Source organism: Herpailurus yagouaroundi, unplaced genomic scaffold (assembly GCF_014898765.1).
Source record: "Herpailurus yagouaroundi ecotype Mexico unplaced genomic scaffold, PumYag 197, whole genome shotgun sequence".
NCBI lineage: Eukaryota > Metazoa > Chordata > Mammalia > Carnivora > Felidae > Herpailurus > Herpailurus yagouaroundi.
In genome coordinates, this window is record NW_024412428.1 from 19,335,793 (window position 1) to 19,357,135 (window position 21,343).

Here is a 21,343-nt window from a genome sequence, read left to right on the forward strand (position 1 = left end):
TGAAACACTTTTTATTTCTAGAGAATGGATAACAATTTCTGGGTCTCTAAAATGAATGAACAACCTAGAAAAAGCCCTGCTTTAAAAGATGTTAACAGCTGAGGCAAATTATTTAGCATATATGTCCAAAAGAAATTGCTACAAACTATCAGAATTATCCCACTAGAAAATTTTTAAAGCTCTCAACACATAATATTCATGTTAAATATTCTCAACACATAAATTACAGTAGCATATGTAAATGGTAAAGGAGACAACAGCATATGGGTTGCTTTGAAGTTAGCAGAGTGGACGAAAATGTCTATTTTCCAGTGCTTAAATATATTTCATTAGGAGATTAAATTCTCCTTACTACTGGAAAACACTAAATGGCATAAAAGTATTCAGATTCCATATTAAATAACCTACATTATTTTGAACATCCATCTGCTCTCCTTTATGACAAAAGAGACAAGTATTGAGATTCTAGATGGAATCATAAAAGCCCTTACATTCTAGCCTATTTTATAAAGTAACTAAGACTAATCGTATTTCTCTCAAATTTTAAATGTATCGGACATGCTTTGTAGTAATACAAAAGAGATATAAAATGGGAAAATCAAAAAGACAATGACACTACATCTTTACTCTGCCACATCAAATAAACAGAACAGTAGCCCTCTACAATTTTGCTTGATATAAAGTGATGATTTAGCATGAATGGTTGAAAAATCTGTTACCTTGAAAAACCATAATAGACAGATACCCTCTCCTCCTATAATCAACCTTTCTTCCTGTGGGTTTTTGAGATACATAATGTATACTCATGAATGTTAATAAATCCCATAAATCAAAATCACATTAACTTCCCTTCCATATCGAACCTTCTCCATAAGCACCCATTGAATTTCCTTGATGTATCAAAGTACATGCTGTAAAACAATGTAGATGAACCTACGACAACAAAATTTCTTTATGTGTTGAAGAAAAGTCTATTACTAGAAATAATTCACTCTCTCTTGACCTCACTTGGAAAACATGCTTAAATTCAAGCCACACCAACGGTAAAGCTTACACGCACACCCATTAAATGCACAGAGCAGCCAGAGAAACAGAACCTTCTGTTTATTGGTCAACCCTCATTTATATTTTTGTGGGAGAAGTCAAGTAAAAGTAATAGTGGAAACTAAATTATTTTCTAAAATTCTTTTCAAGAATTCATTAACTTCCAGAAAGATTCCAAAATTCCTACAAATCTTGAGCTAAGGCTGACGAACCACAGAGCCCCTCCACCAGAAGCCATTCTGTAAAGCAAGCATGATATGTACATTATTGCTCTACATAATATGCAGCAGTATCGAGTTAATCCCTGCAAAAATAAACGTCCAAAAAGCTTAGCAGTACCCAATATTTCTACTAGCCAGCATTCTCCCAAGAAGTTACATACGTAATAAAATGAATGAAATCAGCATTTTCTGACTCACACAGAGTAGCTTTTCATGAATGGGTACTTAAGTGTGAAGACGGATTAACTCTGATCTCATTTTAATGAGTTTCTCTTTGTCTTTGAGGGACTACTCTGCACAGATGCTCAATCACTCCACTCCATAGTCATTTCAATCCATCCATTTAAGAGGTTTGAGAATGGTGCTGACCCGCACTTCTGTGGGCATACTAAATGCACCAAAATGTAAAGTCAGACAATAATTTAAATAATGTGAAGTCACCTCTTCTGTCCACTAGATTGCTAATTCCTGTCCAGGACGCCTCTGTGATGTAAATGAAATCTGTCCTGGCTCTGCTATCACATTGCCTTTGTTACACTCCCACTGACACTCGCAAGAGCCTCCTATCTGGTCTCCTGCCTCCTATTCCACTCTTCTCTGATCCCTTCACCCCGCCACTTAGGTACTTCCTAAAATGCAAATTCAACTATGGCTCACCTTTAGAGATGTTCAACCTTTGTGTGGTCTACCAGGTCCTCCACAATCTGACCCATGTGCGCTCCTCTGGCCCCAGCTGCCCGATATTCTACCCAACTACTCTTAGTTCTCTAACTCAGTAATGATCAAACTTGCTTGGAGAAAAACTAAAACTGAAAGGCTGCCATAGGGTTAAACATAGGGTTGCCAGCTTTTTATTGAGCCAAAGAAAAAAACATCTCAAACAAACAAAGAACCCTACAATTTGTTGGCACTTTCATTTTACAAAAAGTTAAGAAGGACATGATCTTAGAATTCTAAAATCTGAACTATAGGGGTGCTGGGTGGCTCGGTCAGTTAAGCGTCTGACTTCGGCTCAGGTCATGATCTCACAGCTCGGTGGCCTTAAGTCCCATGTTGGGCTCTGTGCTGACAGCTCAGAGCCTGGAGCCTGCTTCGGATTCTGTGTGTCCCTCTCTCTCTCCCCCTCCCCTGCTCATGCCCTGTCTCTCTCTGTCTCTCAAAAATGAATAAACATTAAATAAATAAATAAATAAATAAATAAATAAATAAATAAATAACTCATATTGTCCTTTTTTCTTTTTATTTCACCACACACTGGTGAAAATTCTTGCACCAACTTCTTCAGCAAAAGCCATGCCCTTGCTCATCATACCCTTATGCCCCCTGCACGCGCTGACTCTCTGATGAAGCACCTGTTTCTACCCCATCCTCCTTTTTCACTTGCATAACTAGTATTCATCCTACAATACTCACCTTATAGGGCAGTCCTTTTCCAATTTTAGCATTCATAAGAATAACCTGGGGATTGTGTAAGATGCAGATTCTGATTACAAAAATTTTCTCCTATGGTTCCTTCCAGAAGCGTTGCGGTTTGGGGTTTTACATCTAAGTCTATGATCTATTTTGTGTTCGTTTTATATACGTATGAGGCATGGGCCAAAGTTCATTTTTTTAATATATGCATGCCCAATTGTTCCAGCATCATTTGTTGAAAAAATAGTCCTTTCTCCACCGAATTTGTCAAAAATCAATTGACCGTGTATATGTGTCAGTCTCTTTGCAGACTCTGCTCTGTTCCACTGATCTGTTTGTTTAGGCCAAGCTATCACACATGTATCTTGAAGGCTCAAGATACAAAGAGCCTTGTGTGCAAATGAGAAAGGACCTGGAATGTACCAGACCTCCTTGATGTTTGCCTATGTTTTCTTTCTCCTGTTGTACTGTATCCAATGTCTTTACCAAAGCCTGAGGTAAGTATACTTTGTGAAATCTTGTTGAGTCCTTTCAATCGATTGGCCCTGGGTAACTGCTGCAATGATTTTGCTTTCTGTGATTAAAAAGAGAACACAAGGCCAAAGAACTGGCTGTTTTCCATCTTGCCTAAGTGGGTCAAGGTCAATTCTCTCTTTGTCCTTTCTGCTAGGAATGGCACTTCCCAAGTTATACTCATCATGGCCTTTAGGTCTGCTTTGATTGTAACTAGTTAACCATGGCCAAGATAACGAAGATGATTGCAAAATGGAAGATTTTTCAGTCTAAGGCATGTTTACAAACCGGAGTCCGTGAGCCTAAGAGTACACACAGGAATGTGAGCCACAGAAGGCAGATGAAGCTAACACAGCAACCTGAAAATGAGCACAACCCAGCAAAAGCTGAAACCTTTTAGGAAATATCACCAACCGCTCAACGGATAGTTGCTGGGCTTCCTGGTACATAAAGGAAGACACAGGTGGACCCCCAGCACATTGTAAAGATTGAAAAACTTCTGGTGGGCATCCCTTCCATTAAGAGTCAAGCTAGATTAAAGCATACGCAGACACTCCCAGAGTCTGAGAAGTTACACTCCAGCACTGCCCAGACATGCAGGCACCGAACAGGAATGGAGAGTGGTGGTGTGGGTAGCGAAGAAAAGCCTCCCTCGCTCCTACGGGCTGAGAAAGTGAGGTAGCGGAGATAGCAGCAGCAGCAGAAGGAATGATAACAACGGTCAGGGACAGAATGTTCGTGTCCCTCTCAAAATTTGTATGTTGAAATCCTAACCCCCAGTGCGATGGTGTTAGGAGGTGGGGCCTCTGGGAGGTAATGAGCTCATGGAGGCAGCGCCCTCATGAATGGGATTAGTGCCCTTATAACAAGAGATGTCATCTCTCCACCACGTGAGGATATGGTGAGAAGACAGCCATCTAGAAGCCAGAAGGCTCTCACCCAGAGCCTCCAGGACTGTGAGGAAACCGCCCAATTCACGATAATCTGTTACTGCAACCCATGCTTACTAGGACGCCACCAGAGTGAGGTTTCTTTATAGGAGATACATTGTGTTTTACTGGCTTTCCTTCATTTAATCCTCACAAAAGTTCTAGGAGGGAGATCCGGCTCTCGTTTCCATTTTAGAAGTGAGGAACTACAATGTGCTCACACTAATCTGCCTGTGGCCCCCAAGCCAGTGAAAGGACGAACCAGGAGGTACTCAAGGCAGCCAGACTCTAACGCCTCGGTCTTACTCACCTCTATCTTATTTCCGAAGTTGTCTGAGCACTCTGAGAGAGGAAGAAAGCAGACTGTGAGGACAGAAGGAAAAATGCAGGAAGCTTACTGAAGTTGTCACTATTTAGATAACAGAAGACAGGAAGCAAAGAAAATGGCCTCCAAGCAGCTACAGCACCTTGCAAAGTGCTTCGGGTAGGTCTGGGTTTGATCGCTTCTAACGGCCCTAGAGGGACACGAGAAAAACAACATGCGGCTCTGTCATATTCTCTCAGTTACACAGAGCTGCTATTCTTTTTTTGTTTTTAAGTTTACTTATTTACTTTGAGAGAGAGCGAGAGCGGGGGAGGGGGAGAGAGGGAGCAGGGGGAGGGGAAGGGTGAGAGAGAGAGAGAGAGAGAGAGAGAGAGAGAGATAGAATCCCAAGCAGGTTCCATGCTGTCAGTGTGGAGTCCGATATGGGGCTTGAGCCCATGAACCATGAGATCATGACCTGAGCCAAAACCAAGAGTCGGATGCTTAACTGACTGAGCCACCCAGGTGCCCCACAGAGCTGCTATTGCTACAGGCTGGCATGGAAAATAAAGGTCACTTCATAATTTCTCTCTCTTCTAATGTCGTTGAAAAGAATTAGGGCTTCCCTACAGGGCAGCTCTCCATATCTCCCTACCTTCTCCTCCAGCTCTATGTCTTGTCAGTGTGGACGAAATCCACTTAATCCAACCATAACACATCCAATCACTTTGATCAGTACACACAAAACGTTTTAGCCAACAAGTTCTCCTTGCTCTACTAAATTTATTCTTGGTACTGAATACCTGAGAAAAATCGGCCCCGGATTTCCAGTCTTCAGGTGGTAACAGGTGTTGTAAATTTGCAAAAGTTTAATTGACTCTAATCTGGTTTCATGATACTAAAACTGTTTACTAAAAGGCCGAAGTATTACTCCTCCTTCATTTTGAAAAGCATGCATGAAGTATGTATTAAAAACCAGGGCTGGTACTAGAAATACAAAGAGAGTATAAATGGGGTCCCAGCCCTCGTTAGCCCACAGTCAGGTTTTTTATTCACTCTTTCTCAAAAACACACCTCCAGGGCTTTGCAAGACTACACTATTAGTTCTTGGTGTTGTTATTTACAGAATTAAAACTACATCTCTGCTTGAAAATCAGGGAGAAAGAAGATAATGAACAAGAGACTCTACAGTTTTTTTGATCTCCAGTTTTGAAAGCTGGACTCAAAAATAAAAACATCTGTGTTACATACGGTAGGAGATTTTGAGATATAATAATAATGACTAACATTTAGTGAGCACTTACCCCAAGCAAAGTTCAGTTCTAGTTACCTTCTGAGAATTACTTGATTTAATCTTTACACGGGTCCTATATAGATTGGCACTTTTACTATGTCCATTTTCAAGATGATGAAACTGAGGTACAGAGAGGTAAAGTAATTTACTTAACATCTTAGGAATTAAAGGAGCCAGAATTCAAACCCTGCAGCAGCCTGTCTCCAAACTCCATGCTTTTGACAACTAATCCTGTCACTGAGGAAAGAAAGATTCAAATATCAGAATTCTGTAGCAGGTTAAGCTGACTGACCATTGGAAAAAAAATTTCTGGTCCCAGAAACAGACCCAAGTATACAGAAGAAAGATAAATTATACAATAACTTATCTTAGTGTATAATTAATTATTGGTTCCCAAAAAGTGGGCCCTTACCTCACACCATTTATTAAAATAAATTTGTTGCTTTAAAGAATTACACGTGAGTACCTGGAACTAGGATGATACAAATGACTCCCTTTCCTCATCGCTTTTTGTGAAAACGACCCAACTGACCCATAAAGAAAATTCTTCACCACCCACTGGGTGCTTAAGAGCCCCATCCACCGACCAGAACCCTTGAGAAGAGTCAGCAGAGGATGGTTTAGAAAAGCCCCCAGTGAGTGGAGAGCCCAATCAGCAGCCAGTCCCTGGGATGTCATCGGCAAAAAACTGCTGCCATTCACCAGTTACTGCGAGCTGGGAGCCCTACGAAGTGCTTCAAGCTGTTAACAAATTTCAAGATTATTATACGCGCCAGTAAGCTGATGTTCAGAGCGTTCAACGAGATGCCCAATGTTGAACAGCTTATAAGAAGCAAAGCCAGGATTGGAACACCATGGCTATCACAGACTCAAGCCTAAACTCTGAAGCATTCACTGCACACAGAGGGCCCAAGTCCACCAGGGTCCCCTCTTCAGATCCTGCGGGCAGTTCCTGAATCAGAGCAGGGGCTGGACCAACGTGGGACAAAGAGCTGTGCTGGAGTTTCTGCCTGGATGCCAGGCCAGGCAGCTATTCAGGGGGAAGGGAAACTACTCCAGGCAGCTTAGAGCTGCCAACCGCAACACAAAAGGGAGACTGTTCCGCAACAAAAGGGGGACTCTGCCCTGCAGCTGTCTCCCACTGCCTACAGCTCCATCCCTACCCCACACAGACTACTAGAACTCTAGGCTGCTGCTGAGAAAGTACAAGAAATCTAACTTTTCCCCTATTTTTGCCTATAATGAAAAGAACTCAACAAGGAACCACACAGTCTCTGACAGAGCGTATTTCAGTTACCGATATGGAACAAACCAGACCTCTCTCGGCAGATGGGACAACAGAGAGGGGACTCCCAAACAAAGTTGCCGGGAGAACTCTGATATTTGAATCTGAATAATCAAGGCAACAGCAAGAAACAAGACAAGTTTACAGATTTTAAAACTTACATTTGCAGTAAGATTCCAAAGAACAGCGGATCACTGACGGGAATCTACTAGGATGAAAGGTGAAAAGGAGCAATAGGAAATAGGACTTGAAGGTAAAAAGTAAAACTGCAGGCCTGAAAAACAGAAGCAGTGAAATGCAGACCGGCAATAGCAGAAGCAAAGGCGAGCCTGGCATCGATGTATTCAGTGAGACCTGCCAAAACTCACAGGAAGATCATGAAACATTGGAAGTTACCAGTGAAAGGAAAGCTCCAGAATAACAGGTCCAGAAGCTCAAATATGTGCATAACAGAAATGTTTGAAAGAGAAAATGAAACGGGAGAGAAATAATGATTCGTGTAAAGGAGAAATAATAATTAAGTACATGATGGGGAAAAAACCAGAACTTAAAAATGAGTTTTTCAGACTGAAATTACTCACTCAGAGCTTGGCTCTGAATTCATCGTAAGAGATCCACGCATCCCCAAATTTCTGAATGTCGGGAGGGAACTATCCCATAGACAGACATCTGAACCTCCACCAAGATTTGGTAACAACAACAAAAAGGAACATGGATGAAATGGACATTGGGTCTCATCCGCCATACTAACTGTTCAAAGACAGCAGAGTAAGATGTACAGGACCCTGAAGGGAAAAGACAATGGCATAAGGCATCTAAATTGAGCTAAATTATCAATACTATAATCATCATGATAAAGCAGAAGAAATATGTAAGAATACATAAGAAATATAAAAAATAAAAATATACACTATGTAAGAAAAATATACCGTCCATAAATCCTTTCTTGAAAACAAATTCTTTCTTTTTAAGTGTATTGATTTATTTCAGGAGGGGCAGAAGGGCAGAGAAAGACAGAGAGAGAATCCCAAGCAGGCTCCACACCCTCAGCACAGAGCCCGACTTGGGGCTCAATCCCCACCACCCTGGGATCAGGCCCTGAGCCGAAATCAAGAGCCTGACATTGAACTGACTGAGCCACCCAGGCACCCCAGGAAAAGAAAATCTTTCAGGAGGGGAGGACACACAAGCAATTGAAAAAATAAATTAAAGAACTCAAGGGGCACCTGGGTGGCTCAGTCAGTTAAGCATCCCACTCGGTTTCAGCTCAGGTCATGATCTCCCCGTGCTTGAGTTCAAGGCCCACCTCAGGCTCTGCACTAACAGCACGGAGCCTGCTTGGGATTCTCTCTCCCTCTGTCTCTAGCCCTCCCCCACTTGCTCCCTCTTGTCTGTCTAGAAAAATAAACTTACAAAAAAAAGTTCTAAATAAAGAACTCAAGAAAGTAGAACAGGAGGCGCCTGGGTGGCGCAGTCGGTTAAGCGTCCGACTTCAGCCAGGTCACGATCTCGCGGTCCGTGAGTTCGAGCCCCGCGTCGGGCTCTGGGCTGATGGCTCAGAGCCTGGAGCCTGTTTCCGATTCTGTGTCTCCCTCTCTCTCTCTCTGCCCCTCCCCCATTCATGCTCTGTCTCTCTCTGTCCCAAAAATAAATAAATGTTGAAAAAAAAATTAAAAAAAAAAAAAAAAAGAAAGTAGAACATATACAGCAGCACAGACATATAGAAGTATAAAAGAAATAGCAGTGAACAGTACAGCTAAGAAAACAATGCTAATGGTGTTGAAATTATGATAGGAATGTTCGGCAAGGATGCTTAAAGGGACAAAAACGTAAAAAAAAAAAAATAGGAACAAACATTTCTAACTGTTTCAACAAAATTTAGGTGGTAAGAGGAAGCAAGGAAGGAAGGAAGGAAACAATGTGCTGAAGCATTCATGGTGTATGGAAACTGCACAGATACTGTTCCAATGTTAAATAAGTTCACATTTTAAATGTACCCACAATTAGAACACAAATTAGACCTGCAACTCCCAAGTCACAAAAAGAACTGCTTTTCTGCTTTAAAAGAGAGGAAAATTTGACAAAGTAAAAAAGAAAGGATAATAATTTGAAAACCTAACACAAGATGCCAGGGTAAGACCAAACATGTAGTGAACACTAAGGGGTTAAATACCCCTACAAAAGAGGAACATTCACAAAAAAAGAGCAAAACCCACCCCCAGGGTTATTAAATGAGGCAACGTTTGCAAAAAAAATTGCCAGGCATATAGTAATTGCTCAAAAAAGTGTATATGAAGAAAGAAATAACATTGTAGGCACTGTGGCAAACCAAACACTTCAAAAAAGAAGAAGAGAGGAAACTTTACCAGTTTAAAATACCAAAATCTCATTAAAACTTAAAAAAAAATGTTTTTAAAGTCTTATGATGAGCTGACAAGAAAATAAAGGAAATCCTCAGAGGTCAAAAACCTTAAAAAAGCATATAATCTTTGACCCAGAAATTCCACTTGCAGAAACTTATTCTACACTCACATGTTACACAAGTAAGGAATCAAGGGATGCCTGGCTGGCTCCCTCAGTAGAGTATCTGACTCTTGATCTCTGGGTTGTGAGTTCAAGCCCCACGTTGGGGGTAGAGATCACTTAAAAAAAAAGAAAAGAAAAAAAAAGTAGCAACTGTATGTGATAGGAGAAAAGCAGTGTGTGGTCAATTATGGATGATAGGCTCTATGTTCATTGTGTGCAAAAGCCAGGAATCATATACGTGGGAAGAATGCATAAATTCAAGGCAGTTTTCTCAGTGTAGAATGACCTGGGCTGCAGGGGCCCATGGGTGACTCAGTGATTCTTGAGTGACTCTTGATTTTGGTTCAGGTCATGATTCGCAGTTTGTGGGTTTGAGCCCCGTGTTGGGCTCTTTGCTGTCAGCACGGAGCCTGCTTCAGATACTCTGTCCTCCTCTCTCTCTGCTCCTCTCTCTCTCTGTCTCAAAAATAAATAAACATAAAAGAAGAAAAAAAAAGAATGATCTGGGCTGTAAATAACAGAACTGCAACCGCAGTGATGTAAACAATAAGACTCCCAGGCAGACAGTTCGAGGTTGATCAGTGGCTCACATGTATCTTTCATGGCTGAAGCCCCACATTTCCACCTATCCCCTTCGGTGTGCTAGGGACATCATGTTTGTTAGGCAAACACGAGGTTTGTAAGATTGTATCGATAACACCATACTAAAATTGGAGGGGGAAAAGAGCTAAAAGAAACCTGTGTCCCCTGCTCACTGCTCCCTGTCTCTCAAAAATAAACAAACATTTAAAGAAATTAAAAAAAAAAAAAATCTGTGAGTAGTGGTCGTTCCAACATGGTGGATCACGGGTGGTTTCTTACTGCCTTCTTTCTATGCTTTTTTTGGGCTTTCTGTATTTTTTTTTATAAGAATGTAAATACTTGTAATAAACTGAAAAAAGAAAAAGTATGTCTTTCAGATGAACTGAAGTAGAAATGCTACTGAAGAAAGGGGCTCAATGGCCTCTTGGCCATAATGGCGTGGGTACTTTTCTTGTTTTCCAATTAGACTTCTTCCAAACTGACGTGTCACGTGTATGAGTTTTCTAATTCTCCACCACATGCATACTAGTTTTGTATAAAAAGTAAGCTCATGATGTTGTTAATGATTATCCCCTATGTAAGGTGTAACACTTTATAGAACAGTTCCTTTTCATGGGCCTTTATGTCACGATTACTGTTACAGCCTTTATGGATAAACACAGGAAAATTAAAACAGAAAAACAGAGCATGCTGCAGTGAGGAACTTGACACTGTAATCATTCAAGAGCCTTCCCTAAAATCACATTAAATCAGGAAACTTAAATCCATTTTTTGCCAGCAGCATTCTCTTTTCACGTGCCATCTTTCATAAAGATAATATGAAGACAAATTCATGGTTATAATGCATCAATTTCCAAGGGGCTCGATTTCTTTTAGATATTTAATTAACACCAGTAACCATCTGTGCCCTAAATCTACTGTAGACAAAATGAATGTTGAGAGACCAAAGCAGGGCAGAGAAACCTACGCTACCCATTTGGTGTGCTTCAGTGACTTCCTCCCGTTAACCTTCCCCTCACGATGAGGTAGATGGAACAGGGTGAGGGACTTCCCACATGTACAGTTTAATCTATTAACTTCAGAGGCATCTCTCAAGACTAACTTCTCCACAGCTTACACCTAAAAATCTGGATCTCACAATTTCAATTTCAAAACTGAAGGACCCCTGAGAAATAATCTAAGCAAACTCCCCATTTCACACACAAGGAAACTGGGAGTGTACAGCTGAAAATCATCACAATGGATCCCTGTTACAAGCAGAAATGTTCCACTGAGCACACAGAGGTCTTCAGAAGAGGTCTAAACCCTGCAAGCAGGTTTTTTTTTTAATGTTTATTTACTTATTTGGGGAAAGAGAGAGCGCATGAGCACGGGAGGGGCAGAGAGAGAGAGGGAGAGAGAGAATCCCAAGCTGGCCCTGCACTGTCAGCACAGAGCCCGATGCAGGGCTCGAGCTCACAACTGGGAGATCATGACCTGAGTCAGTATCAAGGGCGGGACGCTTAACCGAATGAGCCACCCAGGCGCCTCTAAACCCTGCAGGAATTTATCCTGCTGCTCAATCTTTAGTTGTGATCCTGTTTGTTAAACGCTGGTCAGTCCATTTCTAACGCTCTTTTTAGATACTATAAATCTTCAAGTGAGAAAATTCTATTCAGTCCAACATGGTGGGTACACTAAAGCAGCAAAGTGCCATCTGTGGGGCATGAAGTGCCCTGTGAAGTCATTCTCCCTCCTCTTCCCCCTCCATAAGGAATGGAAATTAAGCTCTGCCTTTATGGTTACTGTCGCTGTCTTTACTAATGTGACAAGAGTCACTGAAGAATGTGTAAACGTCAAATTGTAAACAAAAAATTCACTGAAATAAATATTTTTATTAGGCGTGTTTCATTTTGTTTTAGGCCCTGCCACATTAGTCACATGAATTATGAAATGCAATATACTCCATTATACAAAGTTAAATAAACTATAAACATCTATGATGTTAATCATCAATCAAAATTAATCGTTGGAGCCACTGGTGGAGAAAGAGGAAGGAGCTATTTAATGAGCTTGGCACCGGTAGATGAGGCTTCCTGTATTTTTCTGTGTGTTGGGATGATCCTTACGAGCCCTCTAGTAAATAGACACGAAAAACTCTGCCGTACAGAGAAGTAAACTGAGGCTCTGGGAGGTGAACTGATCCAAGCCTCGCAGATAACAGGATGGGCATCTCCAAACCCAGTCATTGCTCTACTGCACAAACGCGGCCACAAGTTCCAACAAAGAATGAGAAAAGATGAAGGTCCTAGAGCGTGGAATTTACATTCTAAAGACACACTTGGGCCTCACATGCTCACCTATTCAAGAGTTGGAGATCCCAAGCGTAATTCTAAAACATTAGTTCCTCCCTCAAATCCTCGCTGTGAGCTCACTGATGTGGCAGCAGGCCCTGGTGGCGACTGGGGTGGGGGTGAGGGGCTGGCTCTGGGCCCTCCAACTGTGGTTTCTACTTTATTTCACCAAAAATTCTTAGGCAGACTTACTCCTGACTGTGTGAACGCTGTCTGACAACATTAAAACAATCAGACAGAAGTAACTTGCTGGAGTGTGAAGCAGTAAATGCTACATCAGGTGAAAATTCCCTCCGCTGATACCAGTTTCCTTTTCAAAGTCCTGGCTCATCCGTGCCCTGTCAGCATTCCACCCTCAGCCAGGGCTGGCTGCGCTCTGAGCCGCCTAATCTTGGCTGAATTCCACAGGATTTTCGTTGGCCTCAGTAACATTTTTGCTTAGCTCTCAAGTCTGGAGATACTTCTTCTAGAAGTGATTTTCCTTTTTGCTCTGAACTCCTGAAAACCCTCCAGACTGAGGAAGACGTTAATTGACTCGTATTAAGAAGAGGTACCAAATTTTAGTGGTGGTTGCCATGGGCTGCAGTGGAACAATTTTGCTTTGCATGTTAAAAATACCTATTTGGGTGGGTTTTTTTTAGAAGATTATTACTTTTAAGATCAACAGACACATTTTTTTCTCTGTATTACATAACAGGCTAAAAGCTATGTTCGATTTTTTTTTTCTCTTTATTACGTAACCGAGGCTAAAAGCTGCGTTCGTTCAGCGTTGCAACCAGATTAAACTCAAGAAACGTGAATTTTGCACCCCAAACATTTACACAATCAAGTGCTAGACACATGTGCCATTAAGAGAGGAGGAAACCACCATATCAATACCAGGGATACGTGTGGTTAAAGTGCTGTTCCGCCAGAATATACTTGACCAGAAACCGCCAAGTAAAGTTGGAATGATCGAAGTATCCAGAACCCTACCACCTCTCACTACCTCTGCGACTGTAGTCCCAGTCAAAGCCACTGCCACTGGTCCTGCTGCAATGGGCTGGCCTCCTAACGGGTCCTCCAGCTGCTGTCCCCACTCACTCCCACCCAGCCCATGGTCGAGTTGCACATAAGTCAGTCGATCCCATTAAATGAGAGTAAACTATACTCCTCTAATCAAAACTCTGCATCAGCGCTCTCCTCCCAGCCACACTGGTCTACACGCTGAGTGTCAGGAATATTCCTGCCACAGGGCCTTTGCACCAGCTACTCCCTCTGCCAGGGAAGCCCCACGGTTAGCCCCTCACCCTTCCAATCTTGGTTCAAACATGGCTCTCTCAGAGAAGACTTCTCACCTTCAGTGACGACTGCCCTGGCCATTCCTTTGCAAACAATGGAAATTTAACCTCCCTCCAACCCATAAATACCTGCAGTCTTGATCCTTTTACCTTGCTCTAGGGTTTTTGCCATGCTGCTCATCTTTACTTATCCATAATAATTACTGTTTATTTCTCCCCACAGGAATATAAGCTCCACTGCGGCAGGATCTTTGCTTTACTAATAATCATCCCCTGCCTAGAAGAGCACCTGGTAGAGTCAGGAACTCAACTAACATTTGCTGAACACACGATGAATTAAAATAAGCAGAGTGAAAGTGGCCTAATATGGGCACATGAGGACCCAACACACAAGATTCTTGCCACTCCCAGTGATGAATGGAACCGGAAGAGCAAATCAGGAGTCACGACAGTACGAGAGCAATGGCTCACAGTCCTGGGCAACAGAACTATAAATATTCAGGCAAGAGTACTCTAACACAGGGTTAGAGTATCTCGGATGAAATCTGAACTTCTGCTTTTTAGCAAATTCATTCTATCAGAACCCAGCAGTAATCTGTGCACAACAACCCCAAGAAAAGTGTGTACGTGGAGTAGGTTCGATTAAATGAAATCAATTTTACCACGGAGTGGTTTCCCCCAATCTGATCCTCTCTCTGATCTCTCATCTTTATCACATTATCTCCAAGCAGGGTTCAGTCACTTCAAAGACGGGTCTTGAAAGGAGTATTAGGGGACAGAGGGAGCACCGTCATTTAATTATGTCTCTTTATTCTGTTTCTTTTATCTTAAAAGCTTAGGGGACGGGAGGAGACAGTGAAGAAATTACATCTATAGATTTAAAAAAAAAAAAGGATCCAACCCTTAAAAAAGAGCTGCCTGTAATGACTGTCCATTGTGGAAAAGACAAACATGAGATTGATTGAGAGGACAGGAACCACAAAATATCCAGAATTTCTAGAGGGAATGAGAAAAAGCTGGAAATAAGGTCGTTTCCAAATGTTGACAGGATATGCATTCCTACATGCTGACATCTGTTGAGAGGTCTGTACTGTGTAAACACACACACACACACACACACACACACACACACACATACAAATATATCAACTTCTACAACAAAGGCAAATCACAGGTGACTACTAAAAATGGGTGAAGTTGATGCAAGCAGGCTAGGTCCGAGGACCCAGAGCAGGTCCCCCAGGACCAACCAAGAGGATCCTTGGCTTTGCACGGGATGAAAATCAAATGTGAGCCAAAAGGAAGTGAGAGCAGGGTTTACTGAAGACAGAGCAGATACAGACAGAGCCTGTGGGACATTCGGAAAGGAAAAAGGGCACGAGTCTCTGCTTGGGGTCTGGAGTTTTTATTGAGGGCGGTGCTCTGGTGCACGTATCTCTCAGGCATCCAGGAACTGGCCAAACAGAGACGGGGGCTCAGGTGTGTTCCATAAGTCACTTATGCCCTGGAGCCAGGGGTCTTGCTGTCAAGGTGTCTGGAGTCAGTGGTCTTAAAAAGCATTCATGAGATGACCTCTCTTGGACACTCCTTAGATGTTCTCTATTGTTCTGGAAAGACTCCAAAGAAATCATTAACTCCTTTACACGGTGGACATACATGATGGTGTGTGTAAAGTGGGGGTGCAGGTCCTAGGAAGAAGAGAAGCAGGGAAAGAAGTAAAGGAAAAAAACCCAGCTTTTTCTTTCATGGGGTCCCTTCCATTTCCCTATCTCAAAGAGATTTAAAAAACCATTGCACTCTTAGGCAGGATTCCAGGAGCTTGAATCAACTCAATGAATCCTGCTAACAACTCCTATGAATTAGGTGCTATGACCATGCCCATTTTAGAGATGAGGAAGGCAAGGCTTTTCTGTCATTCTCCCTGCTCCTCCTCCAGCCTCCCTTTCATTTTCCTAACAGAGGGCTTCGTAGGTTGCCCACTATCTGTTTTAGCCAGTACTGCCCTGGTTTAGGTCTGTCATTCTGGCCTAGGCGGTAACAACACCTACTTTCACTTCTTTTTTTTAATTGTAGGAAGAAAAAACACCTAACATGAAACTTACCATCTTAACCATTTTCAAATTTACCTTTACTTTTAAAGGGGTCCTGGTTTAGACCATAAATTATCTGATCAGCCTTGTCTACTTTAACTTCTCTACGGTAACTCTTTACTTACCTGCCTCCCTGATGGAACTGTGAGCCTTTGGAGAACAAAACTCCAGCAGAGTGCCAGGAAGACAGTGAGTAAATGTTTAATAACCGAACAAATGAATAAAGATGTTATTCTAAAATCCCTTCTTGGTTAATGTTCATTTTACAGAGGGAGTCGGCCCTCTACCAGGTTCAGAATTTGAAACCTGCAAATTATTCCTTACGTATGTGAGACACATAATGTAGCTAGAGAAAGTGCCAGTGGTCTACAGAACGTTGTAAATGTGTGTTGCTGCACAAAAGAACAGTCATTTACCCGCCAGTGAGCCGCCACAGGAGACAGTGGCTGCAAGAAAATGTGTGTGGGCTTATAAATATTTGGACAGATTCACAAGCCTGGAATAAAGAACAATAATAAAAAAACAAAAAGGGTCTCAAAACAAAGACAAGAAAGTCAAGTGCTCCACTTAAACACTCTTTTAAAATTCAAATATTATCTTTGGGGATGCGAAGCTCTGCACTGTCAGCATATGGCCTCCTGCTGTGAATCACAGCACAAACATATTCTGAGTTAATCCTGTACCTTTGTGAAGAGGGAAATAAGGACCTCCAATTTCAGTAGAATTTCATAAACATAAAACGCAGTATTTAATGTGAAGCTAAACAACCCATCCTTCCCTCCCTCCAACCCTCTTCCTCTTTCTCCCCCGCCCCACACACATATACAATGTTCTCTCTCTCTCTCTGTCTCTGTCTCTGTCTCTCTCTCTCTCTCTCACACACACACACACACACACACACACACACACACACAATGTTCTACATCAACTTAAACTGAACAAAAAGATAAAAACAAAATTGAGAAAAAAAGGATAGAGTGTGGTTTTTGTTGATTTAAAAACAGAAAATCCCACTACATGACTAACCGGGACAGTTTTATCAACATCATAATACTGAAGTTCTGTTCGGTGTTTTTAACCTGCACCCAAATTTTTAAGTCACTGGTACCACTTGACCACTTCGGAACCAATCTGATCTCTGCATTTCTCCAGATGGCAACTGTCACTTGGGCCCGAGGAAACCCAAAAGGACCGATCTGGCCAGCCATCACATTGCATACTTTAAAACTCACTCAGAGGGGCGCCTGGGTGGCGCAGTCGGTTAAGCGTCCGACTTCAGCCAGGTCACGATCTCGCGCTCCGTGAGTTCGAGCCCCGCGTCGGGCTCTGGGCTGATGGCTCAGAGCCTGGAGCCTGTTTCCGATTCTGTGTCTCCCTCTCTCTCTGCCCCTCGCCCGTTCATGCTCTGTCTCTCTCTGTCCCAAAAATAAATAAACGTTGAAAAAAAAAAAAAATTAAAAAAAAAATAAATAAATAAAACTCACTCAGAGTTGAGATGGCTGCCACTCTGTTCTTTGTTACTCTAAGACGTGAAGGCCAAAAGAGATCTTCAATTCAGTATAGTCTTAATTGCTTTAAAGTCTGCTGTTTCCCAGGTGAACAAGGTCCCTTGATTCTTACAGACGTAATGAAGAGAGTATTTTTGAGCTAGTAGTACACTTGCATTGAACATGACCAGCCCTCAAGCTATCAAAGGTATCTGTTCGCCTGGGCAAGGCTTATGTGCTTCTGTTCCGGCAGAAATGTAAGAAGGGAGGATGGGATGAGAGGAGAGAGACATGATTTTGCAGCAGGAATCGCATGCTCTACCCAGAGAAAACATTTTTTTCTAAATCACTTCAACTTTAGTAACACAGGGAAGCCAACAGGACTTGATCATCACGTTTTATACACGAGGAAAGTTCTAACACGAGAGAAGGGAAGTTCTAAGCCAACAGGATGAGGAAAAGGGGGCAGGGCCTGGTCCAGAGGGAAGTGGGAAAAGAGGAAAGCCAGAGTCAGGAGAGGAAGTGGGGGAGGTAAGTGTGTCCCATCCCCCGCTCTTGAAAGGTGTGCTCACAGGGTGAAAGAAGGAAGGCCTCTGCCATGCTTCCAGTTTAGGATTCTGGGCACAGACTGCCTCGTGGGCCACACCACGTCGATTTGGTCTGGTCAGTCACGTCCAAGTAAACTGTGCTACAGCAAAGTCAGACAGAGCAACGGCTGGAGTTTATCATTTACCTCTGCAGCCCTGACTTTTCTGTTTCCACGAGCCCCAGAAAATCCTGCCTGAATAGGGTGAGACAGAAATGAGCAGTTGCAGATGGGGTGGGCTGGACAGAGGGTCACGGGAGTGCCCGGTGAGGGGCGACGTGACGCCTCTACAAAGACCGTAGGGGACCAGATCACTAGGCCAAGAGCTGGCTGAAGGATATGGCAGAGGCCCAGAGGGGAAGCATGCCCATAAGAGCCAAAGTGAAGCGGAGCCTGCCAGGAGCACGACCAGGCATGACCGAGCATGACAAGCAAAACAGGAGTTCCAGCAGCAAGAGCTTTCGGCGGCCGGCTCCAGGGAGGGACGCCCTCGCTCAGCCATCTCCAGTCCAGGCAGCTGCTCCACGGCAGAGCCACGAGGGACCCAGAGGTTACCAGGTGGGTTTACAGATCCCATCCACTCCCCAGCCCACCCCTCCCCTTCACCCAGATGCCACCTTAGCGAGGTCCGTGGAGGAAAAGGAAATCCAAGAATCAGAGCACTTGACATGGGTAAAAGTGAGCATCTACCTAAAGACTACTTAAAGTTGTTGCATCAGGCTAATTTCACTGGATTAAGCCATATGTAAGCGGCTTCCCCCATCGACTTCCATACTGGGAAGGGGCTTGTGAGGAAGGTCAGCCCAAATGATTCAAAAATAAGGAATCATTCTCTCTGCCTGTGGGTCCCGTAAGTCACCACTGTTTCTTCTCGCCCTTACTTCTGACTGCCCACAACACGAGGCAGGGCGAGGAAAACAGTCCCCAGTCCCACTGGAGGGACCTCAGTCCCATTACTTAGTTGTGGAAGAACACCTTTTGGAGTTCTTCTTTATTTGCCTGTTGGGAAAGGCAGAAGAAGGCCCAACACAGTTGAGAAAGAAAAGAAAGCCAAAGAAAGAAAATGAGGCACGATTTTTTTCATACTTGGAGCTCTGCAGCTCACCCTTACGGTACATTTTTTAGAGAAGCAAAAGGCATCACATATTTTGTTCACTTCTCTAGCCTTACCAGAGGTAGATAAGCCCCAGCAATCCTGTGACCGCTGCCTGACCAAAGGTTTGTGGCGCTGCTCACTCCCTCCTCAACGCACCCTCTTCCGGCGTTCACAATGGCGACAGGCAGGGAGGCGGCACCCCAAGCCTCCATGCTTTGGCTCTGGCAAGCCTCCCATCTTCTACAACTGTGATGTTCTGTGTTCAGGGGAATTCCAGCAACATTCTGTGAGAACGGGGATTGGTCACGGGCTGACGCCGTCTGCTAACAGTTGAAGGTTTGGGGCACGTCATGAGCCAGAGCAGCAGGCACGTTCCCTTTAAACAAGGTAAACAGGCTGCACGCATTCTACCACAAGAGACCCTTCACACGTCCACTGATGATTTCGAGATCCAATCATTAATTGTAAATCACAAAGTTCTCCCGGTTAGAGACCAGCTGGTACATCTGGACCGAGTCCGCCCATTAAACCCTCCATCCACCTCCACAGGCATTCATACAACTAACATTAATGACACACACTGTGGAATCCCACAGTGATACACAGTAGAACGAGATACAGTCCCTGCCCTCAAGAAGCTCAGAAGCTGGCAGCCGAGATGGATTTGCTATTAAAGCAGCATCCTGTCAACTCCTAGTTTACCATCACTATCACCAGTACTAGAGTCAGAGACGGGCCGTCCATTAGCCTAAAGCAAACTTCTAGTAACGAAGTAACACGTGTCCTAGCACATGCTAACACATGGCGTGCGGGAAAGCGTCGACCATCTCTCCTGTACTCTCTTTACTGACGCTCTTAAGGAAGTGCTGTCAAAACGCAGCACTACCCAGGTGACCCAAGGAGAGCAAGACAAACTTCTGTGAAACGTGTAGAGTGCTTATCGCTCGTACTTGAGAAGCAGCCCAAATTTTGGCAATAAGGTGTATTTCGACACCAGCCAAGGTCTGACCATTCACTTCAGAGGAGTTTGATTTCCACAGCCAGGCCAAGGCTGCTGAATGACTATAGGGCAGGTGAAATTCACAGTAAATAGACAAGCATGAGCAGCTTCGTCTTTTCTAATCAAGCTTCTTTAAGTAGTGCAAAGACTTAAGAGCATTTTTTTTTTAAGTTTATTTATTTTTGAGACAGAGAGAGACAGAGCATGAACGGGGGAGGGTCACAGAGAGAGGGAGACACAGAATCTGAAGCAGGCTCCAGGCTCTGAGCAGTCAGCACAGAGCCCGACATGGGGCTTGAACTCACGGACCGCAAGATCATGACCTGAGCCGAAGTCGGACGCCCAACCGACTGAGCCACCCAGGCGCCCCTTAAGAGCGTTTTCTATCTACCAGCTAGAGAAGTAAGAAAAATAAAACCAATAAATCACACACGTTAGCTTGGAAATTTAAGGCCTGGAATATCAGCCTACTTCTCAAATAAATCAGGCTATGGACACATTTTTTGAAATTTCTGGAGATTCAACCCACCATTTTATTTAAAGTGACAGGAGAGATTTTTCTACTTCCCTCCCCCAAGATCCTGGGAGAAAGATTTGTCTGCCTTGCTCCATCCCAAAGAACTTATGGATGTGAAACATCTGCTCATGTATGAGATGACAGGATGGAAAAGAGCTGAGTCCTTCTGGGAAGTAAAAATAAAATCATCCGAGGGAATGGGGCACCTGGGTGGCTCAGTTGGTTGAACTCATGGTTCCTGACTTCGAGCCCCGTGTAGGGCTCTGTGCTGACAGCTCGGAGCCTGGAGCCTGCTTTGGATTCTGTGCCTCCCTCTCTTTCTGCCTCTCCCCTACTCTCACTCTGTCTCTCTCAAAAAAAAAAGAATAAACGTTAAAAAAAATTTTTTTTAATGATTGAGGGAATTAAGGGGAAAGGAAAGAAAGATCAGAGGGAGGAAGAAGAGAGCAACTTTGCTCTATACTACACGACGGGTATCACAATAAAGAAAGAACTCTGCACTTGGACTTTGTGTGCACAGAGGACTGCCAAAAAGACTCCTTTCTGTTGATGGAACATACCTTTCACGTCAGCCAAACCCAAACAAACATAGCTAAGAGTTACTGCTGTAAATACACCCGTTGGGGTGCCTGGGCGGCTCAGTCGGTTAAGCATCCGACTTCGGCTCAGGTCGTAATCTCACGGTACATGGGTTCGAGCCCCATGTCAGGCTCTATGCTGACAGCTTGGAGCCTGGAGCCTGCCTCAGATTCTGTGTCTCCCTCTCTGCCCCTCCCCTGCTCACACTCTTTCTCTCTCTCTCAAAAATAAATAAAAACGTCTAAAAAACATTTTAAAATACAC

General features: G+C 43.4%; 1 protein-coding gene and 1 long non-coding RNA gene across 3 annotated transcripts in view; both read right to left on the bottom strand.

Annotated features, from left to right (window-relative positions):
* Positions 1-21,343, bottom strand: part of WDFY2 (WD repeat and FYVE domain containing 2) — a 178,802-nt gene that overhangs the window by 120,957 nt on the left and 36,502 nt on the right. The window lies entirely within an intron of this gene.
* On the bottom strand, positions 15,027-16,604 carry LOC121012917 (uncharacterized). The gene is made up of 2 exons (XR_005782402.1): positions 15,940-16,604; positions 15,027-15,412 (listed from the first exon to the last, which is right to left on the bottom strand). It is a non-coding gene; the product is annotated as an uncharacterized LOC121012917 (long non-coding RNA).